Source organism: Oncorhynchus masou, chromosome 9 (genome assembly GCF_036934945.1).
Source record: "Oncorhynchus masou masou isolate Uvic2021 chromosome 9, UVic_Omas_1.1, whole genome shotgun sequence".
NCBI lineage: Eukaryota > Metazoa > Chordata > Actinopteri > Salmoniformes > Salmonidae > Oncorhynchus > Oncorhynchus masou.
The window spans coordinates 9113465-9121192 of record NC_088220.1 but is presented as its reverse complement, the minus strand read 5'-3'; the positions used below and the strand labels follow the sequence as shown (position 1 = coordinate 9121192).

Below are 7728 nucleotides of genomic sequence, written 5' to 3'. Positions count from 1 at the left end.
TAAGGAAGGGGGTAAGGAAGGGGGTAAGGAAGGGGGAAAGGAAGGGGGTAAGGAAGGGGGTAAGGAATGGGGGAAAGGAAGGGGGAAAGGAAGGGGGAAAGGAAGGGGTAATGAAGGGGGTAAGGAAGGGGGAAAGGAAGTGGGAAAGGAAGGGGGAAAGGAAGGGGGAAAGGAAGGGGGTAAGGAAGGGGGAAAGGAAGTGGGTAAGGAAGGGGGGGGAAAGGAAGGGGGTAAGGAAGGGGGTAAGGAAGGGGGTAAGGAAGGGGGAAAGGAAGTGGGTAAGGAAGGGGGTAAGGAATGGGGGTAAGGAAGGGGGAAAGGAAGGGGGAAAGGGAGGGGGTAAGGAATGGGGGTAATGAAGGGGGTAATGAAGGGGGTAAGGAAGGGGGAAAGGAAGGGGGAAAGGAAGGGGGTAAGGAAGGGGGTAAGGAAGGTGGTAAGGAAGGGGGTAAGGAAGGGAACGTACTGACAGACACACTAAAAAAAAAGTTAAAGTAGTATTTATGTTGTATGACTGACTGGGGTTAAACAGAGAGACCTTCATTCATCCATCATTCACGTGTTTAAGAGTATGGTCAATAGATATTACTGTCTGACTGTTGACAAAATGCCTTTCACTGCCTCACTGTCCATTACCTGTCTGTCTGTCTAGAGGTTAGAGAGGAATGGTCCCAACATGTCAGATATGTGACCTGACCTACCTGATACCATCTTTGTGGGATTATATTGACTTTGTTTCCTACCTATTTATTGTCTAAGAGACAGATAGAAGAACCTATGGAAAAATGGTTCAATAATTACCATACTGTCTGTATATACTTCAATACAACTGTGTTATGTATCTGTGTTTGGTTTCATTTGAATTGAAATATGTATTTTTATTTTTAAATTTTATATAAAACTATTTCCGCAGGATTGAGAAAATTCCCCCCTGCAGATTATCCAGTTCAGAATCATGATTTTAAAAACCGGTCCTGCTTCTATTGCTTTGGTTGATGGCTAAACTAAATCCTGAATAAACAATTAAATGCTACTCAAATTTAAAAAGACATTGCGTAACTGATATCTATGAAAATGCCGGGTTGTTTCTTCATCAGCATTAGGACTGATGCTGTGTGCTGCTCTTAATCGTCACCCTGAAGGTGTTCTTCTACTGACAGGTGCCCCTGCTGCTGCTGGCCCAGTGCCCACCTTCTGTTGTCTTTGTAGGCCATACCCAACAGACTCCCCTCTCTCCCCCCTGACGTCCATGTGTTCACTGTGCCCCTGGAAATATCAGGTCCTGGCACTGTCCTCGTGGCCTGCTTATGTGAACCACAATGCCTGGAGGAACTGACGAGGGACCGAGTCGGCGGTTCTGTTCTGACTCTCTCACTCTGGCGTTTGTACCCTGAGGTGTTCTAACAATAAAGTATTGACTTTTTGAAAGCACACTTCAAATGTCTTACGACCTTAGTCTTTTCATCTTCAGTACGCTGTTCCTGCACCTGGGTTAGAAGGAGAGGTGTGGTTCCGTTTCTCACTGTATCCTGAACCGTGTTGACACCTCACAGTGTCAACACCAACCCCACGGTGAAGCCAGGACAGGTCCTAATGTCGTTCTGATATTTCGATGCGATCCCCTCCCTGGGAGAATCAAATATCTCCTCACAGTGTCAAAACCAACCCCACGGTGAAGCCAGGACAGGTCCTAATGTCGTTCTGATATTTCGATGCGATCCCCTCCCTGGGAGAATCAAATATCTCCTTTAGCTCTGGTGATTTGACAGCCTCGGGTAATTTGCTGAGAGTTGTACTGTGCATGTGCGGTGTGCCACTGTTTACACAACAATAAGACAAAGTCTGTTGACCTGAGGGTGTAAGCAGCAGAACTACAGCAGAACTACAGAACTACAGCACTACAGCACTACAGAACTACAGAACTACATCACTACAGAACTACAGCACCACAGAACTACAGAACTACAGAACTAGAGCACTAGAGCACTACAGAACTACAGCACTACAACACTACATAACTACAGAACTACAGCACTACAGCACTACAGAACTACAGCACTACAGAACTACAGAACTACAGCACAAGAGCAATTGAGCACTACAGAACTACAGCACTACAGCAGAACTACAGCACTACAGAACTACAGAACTACAGCACTACAGAACTACAGAACTACAGCAGCATTACAGAACTACAGAACTACAGCACTACAGCACTACAGAACTACAGAACTACAGCACTACAGCAGAACTACAGCACTACAGAACTACAGCACTACAGCAGAACTACAGCACTACAGAACTACAGCACTACACCACTACAGAACTACAGCACTACAGCACTACAGCACTACAGAACTACAGCACTACAGCACTACAGCACTACAGAACTACAACACTACAGAACTACAGCTCTACAGAACTACAGCTCTACAGAACTACAGCACAACAGCAGAACTACAGAACTACAGAACTACAGTACTACAGCACTACAGAACTACAGCACTACAGCACTACAGAACGACAGCACTACAGAACTACAGCTCTACAACACTACAGCACTACAGTACTACAGCACTACAGCACTACAGAACTACAGCACTACAGAACTACAGCTCTACAGCACTACAGCAGAACTACAGCACTACAGAACTACAGCACTACAGCACTACAGAACTACAGAACTACAGCACTACAGCATAACTACAAAACTACAGCACTACAGAACTGCAGCACTACAGCACTACAGAACTACAGCACTACAGCAGAACTACAGAACTACAGCACTACAGAACTACAGCACTACAGAACAACAGCACTACAACACTACAGAACTACAGCACTACAACACTACAGAACTACAGCACTACAGCACTACAGAACTACAGCACTACAACACTACAGAACTACAGCACTACAGCACTACAGAACTACAGCACTACAGTACCTCAGCACTACAACACTACAAAACTACAGAACTACAGCACTACAGCACTAAAGTACTACAACACTACAAAACTACAGAACTACAGCACTACAGAATTACAGCACTACAGCACTGCAGAACTACAGCACTACAACACTACAAAACTCCAGAACTACAGCACTACAGAACTACAGCATACAGCACTACAGCACTACAACACTACAGTACTACAGCACTACAGCACTACAGAACTACAGCACTACAGAACGACAGCACTACAACACTACAAAACTACAGCACTACAACACTACAAAACTACAAAACTACAGCACTACAGAACTACAGCACTACAACACTACAAAACTACAAAACTACAGCACCACAGAACTACAGCACTACAGAACTACAGCACTACAACACTACAGAACTACAGTACTACAGTACTACAGCACTACAGCACTACAGCACTACAGCACTACAACACTACAGCACTACAACACTACAGAACTACAGCACTACAGTACTACAGCACTACAGGACCACAGCACTACAGCACTACAGCACTACAACACTACAGTACTACAGCACTACAGCACTACAGAACTACAGCACTACAGAACTACAGAACTACAGCACTACAGCCATACAGTACTACAGCACTACAGCACTACAGGACCACAGCACTACATCACTACAACACTACAGTACTACAACACTACAGTACTACAGCACTACAACACTACAGCACTACAGCACTACAACACTACAGCACTACAACACTACAGCACTACAACACTACAACACTACAGAACTACAGCACTACAACACTACAGCACTACAACACTACAACACTACAGAACTACAGCACTACAGTACTACAGCACTACAGCACTACAGAACTACAGCACTACAGCACTACAGAACTACAGAACTACAGCACTACAGCACTACAGAACTACAGCACTACAGCACTACAGAACTACAGCACTCCAGCCCACAATAGATCACTACCTTTTGGCATTACAGCGAACGGAGAGCTAATATTTTTGTCTTACTATCTGTCGCTCAGTGTTTGATAGATTAACTTCTCCTGTGGTTTTGCCACGTAATTCATTAGGATCTTAATTTGATCAGAGCTGTCACAGCAAAAATAATCCCACAGCAACAGCATTTGAATGTTTTTGTTCGTAATGTTGCTTGATGGTGTTTAGGCTATTTGCTGACAAGAGCAAGCCAGGATTTTAATTTCTCAAACCTGCGAATTAGACTATCCAAACAGGACAGGCACACCAACAACTATTGTTTCAATACACGCCCTGAGAGCACTGAGCACCTCTCTGGCCCCAGCCCAGAAGGCTAACATGAAAGAACCAGCCCACAATCTGTGCATAGGCACCCGTGTGTGTGTGAGTGTGTGTGTGTGTGGGTGTGAGGGACGGACGGAGGGAGGGAGGAGGTGGGGGAGGAGGGGACAGTGTGAGAAGTGGGAGGGGACAGTGGAGCTCCTCAGGGATTGAGGAGTCTCTTAATACTCTCCTGCAATGCCCCTGAGTAGAATAGATGAGAGTAAAGTTAACTAGCCGGCTATTGACAATTGACGATATTGCATGTGTGTTTTTTCTCTTCCCGCGAGAGACACTATGGAAGAACAACAGTGCTTGTCACTCTCGTTTTGCTGGATCTGCAAAATCCTTAAAGCATAAAGGAGGAAAATAATAACAAGAAACATTTCAGAAGGGGTCAACTTAGAGAACCTTGGGTAAGTTTCTGTTCTGTCATGTCAGTGTTGACTGATGCAAGCTGAATTCATGTGCAACTTTAGTTACTGAAGTTTCTAAACACTTCTAAGCAGTTTGTTTTTTACAACTCTTACAAATGAAAAGCATATATAACATGTTACAACGCATTTTTTATTTTACCAGGCAAGTCAGTTAAGAACAAATTCTTATTTTCAATGACAGCCTAGGAACAGTGGTTTAACTGCCTGTTCAGAACGACAGATTTGTACTTTGTCAGCTTGGGGATTTGAACTTGCAACCTTTCGGTTACTAGTCCAACGCTCTAACTACTAGGCTACCCTGCCCCGCATTAAAAAAAGGCATTTCTAAACATGTCTAATCAGTGATAAAGACTGATTGTGCTACTTCAGTGTTACCCAGTGAAGTGTCATCATGGTTTGTTTTATTGACTCAACACAGCTTCGAGAACGGCCTGGGCAGGGCTTAGGGTGTGTTCCAACATTTTGCATATCGTGCACTATTTGGGACTATTTCCATTCACTATAAGTCGTTTTCTGTAGTTTTGCATGTATGCATTGCGTGGGAGATAAGTAATTGCTATGAAATATGCATGGGAATTGAGCTAAACTTGTTTGTGGAGGAAATGCCTGGTTTAACTTTTTTTTTTTTTTATCCCAAAAACTCTTTATATAAACTTGCTTTGTTCATAAGCTTCTAGCTTAGTTGTCCCTCCTTCTGTTGACCCCAGTTGACCCCTGTTTACTGGCATCATGTGGCCGCAGTAGGATCATTTAACTTCTGTCACTGAGATGTGTTGACTTTTGTATTTTACATAATAAATAAATACAAAAATGATCATTTAGCAGACACTCTTATCCAGAGCGACTTACAGGAGTGAATGCACCATTTAATTTTTATTTTTATTTTTAACTTGGTCATACTGGTCCCCCATGGGAATTAAACCCACAATCCCTGGTGTTGCAAATGCCATGCTCTACCAACCTATGAAATCTGTAAGAGACGCTGATGGTCTGAACGTTCAACTTTATTACCTATGACAGACGGATGAACCATCAGATAACCTCCTGGAAGCCCACTCGTCCGTTTCCATGAGTTTTTTCCTCTATTCATATTCCTGCTTAATTCCTGAAACAAATGAGCATCTAGGAGTTGATGACTTCTATTGATACATCACATTCCATTAGCCTGGAATAACCTGAGACTGCACTGTGATGTTACTGTAAAGAGTGCTTTACCAATAGATTGGGGTGTGTGTGTGTGTGTGTGTGTGTGTGTGTCTGTGTGTGTGTGTGTGTGTGTGTGTGTGTGTGTGTGTGTGTGTGTGTGTGTGTGTGTGTGTGTGTGTGTGATCACACGCGGTATAAATGGCCTTGTCTTAAGCCAGTCTTGTCCAGTACATTAGAATGAATGTACTGGGGGGGCAGGTAGCCTAGTGGTTGGGGCTGCAGGTAGCCTAGTGGTTGGGGCGGCAGGTAGACTAGTGGTTGGGGTGGCAGGTAGCCTAGTGGTTGGGGTGGCAGGTAGCCTAGTGGTTGGGGCTGCAGGTAGACTAGTGGTTGGGGTGGCAGGTAGCCTAGTGGTTGGGGCGGCAGGTAGCCTAGTGGTTGGGGTGGCAGGTAGCCTAGTGGTTGGGGCGGCAGGTAGCCTTGTAGTTGGGGCGGCAGGTAGCCTAGTGGTTGGGGCTGCAGGTAGCCTAGTGGTTGGGGCGGCAGGTAGCCTAGTGGTTGGGGCGGCAGGTAGCCTAGTGGTTGGGGCATTACAATACATTACTGTCCACTCCCAGTGATTTAGGTGATTAGTCTGCCTGTGGCACTGGGTGGTGGAGGTAACTAACGGCTGATGTCCAGAGTTACTGGGTGGTGGAGGTAACTAACGGCTGATGTCCAGAGTTACTGGGTGGTGGAGGTAACTAACGGCTGATGTCCAGAGTTACTGGGTGGTGGAGGTAACTAACGGCTGATGTCCAGAGTTACTGGGTGGTAGAGGTAACTAACGGCTGATGTCCAGAGTTACTGGGTGGTGGAGGTAACTAACGGCTGATGTCCAGAGTTACTGGGTGGTGGAGGTAACTAACGGCTGATGTCCAGAGTTACTGGGTGGTGGAGGTAACTAACGGCTGATGTCCAGAGTTACTGGGTGGTGGAGGTAACTAACGGCTGATGTCCAGAGTTACTGGGTGGTAGAGGTAACTGATGGCTGATGTCCAGAGTTACTGGGTGGTGGAGGTAACTAACGGCTGATGTCCAGAGTTACTGGGTGGTAGAGGTAACTAACGGCTGATGTCCAGAGTTACTGGGTGGTGGAGGTAACTAACGGCTGATGTCCAGAGTTACTGGGTGGTCCAGAGTTACTGGGTGGTCCAGAGTTACTGGGTGGTGGGGGTAATTCACTGGTCCTTGGCAGTGGTCTATGGAATAACGTACCATTGTAGGTCTACTGCTGCTGAACTACTTTGTAACTCAACAAATAGGTTGGGATTGAACATTTGGCCACTTCCCCACTTGATCAAGTTGAGCCAATATACACTATACTGTGAGATGTGCTTATTGTGTTCTAGAATAACCATAATCAACAACACTTCACATTAAGTGTTACACTTGAGAAAAGATTTAGTAGGATAAGGTATTCATAACTGCCACAATGTAATTCCAACGTAACCTGGTTGCCTGGCAGACACAGTACAACGTAACCTGGTTGCCTGGTAGACACAGTACAAAGTAACCTGGTTACCTGGTAGACACAGTATAAAGCAGCCTGGTTGCCTGGTAGACACAGTACAAAGTAACCTGGTTGCCTGGTAGACACAGTACAAAGTAACCTGGTTGCCTGGCAGACACAGTACAAAGTAACCTGGTTGCCAGGCAGACACAGTACAAAGTAACCTGGTTACCTGGTAGACACAGTACAAAGCAGCCTGGTTGACTGGTAGACACAGTATAAAGCAGCCTGGTTGCCTGGCAGACACAGTATAAAGCAGCCTGGTTGCCTGGCAGACACAGTACAAAGTAACCTGGTTGCCTGGTAGACACAGTATAAAGCAGC

At 45.3% G+C, this 7728-nt stretch overlaps 1 protein-coding gene across 1 annotated transcript in view; it reads left to right on the top strand.

Annotated features, from left to right (window-relative positions):
- Nucleotides 1–4478: 4478 nt before the first annotated feature.
- The window catches only part of LOC135545485 (protocadherin Fat 2-like), an 83763-nt gene continuing 80513 nt past the window's right edge, over nucleotides 4479–7728 (top strand). Inside the window, 1 exon segment of the mRNA XM_064973116.1 lies at nucleotides 4479–4685. The gene's annotated coding sequence lies outside the window, so the exon portion shown is untranslated.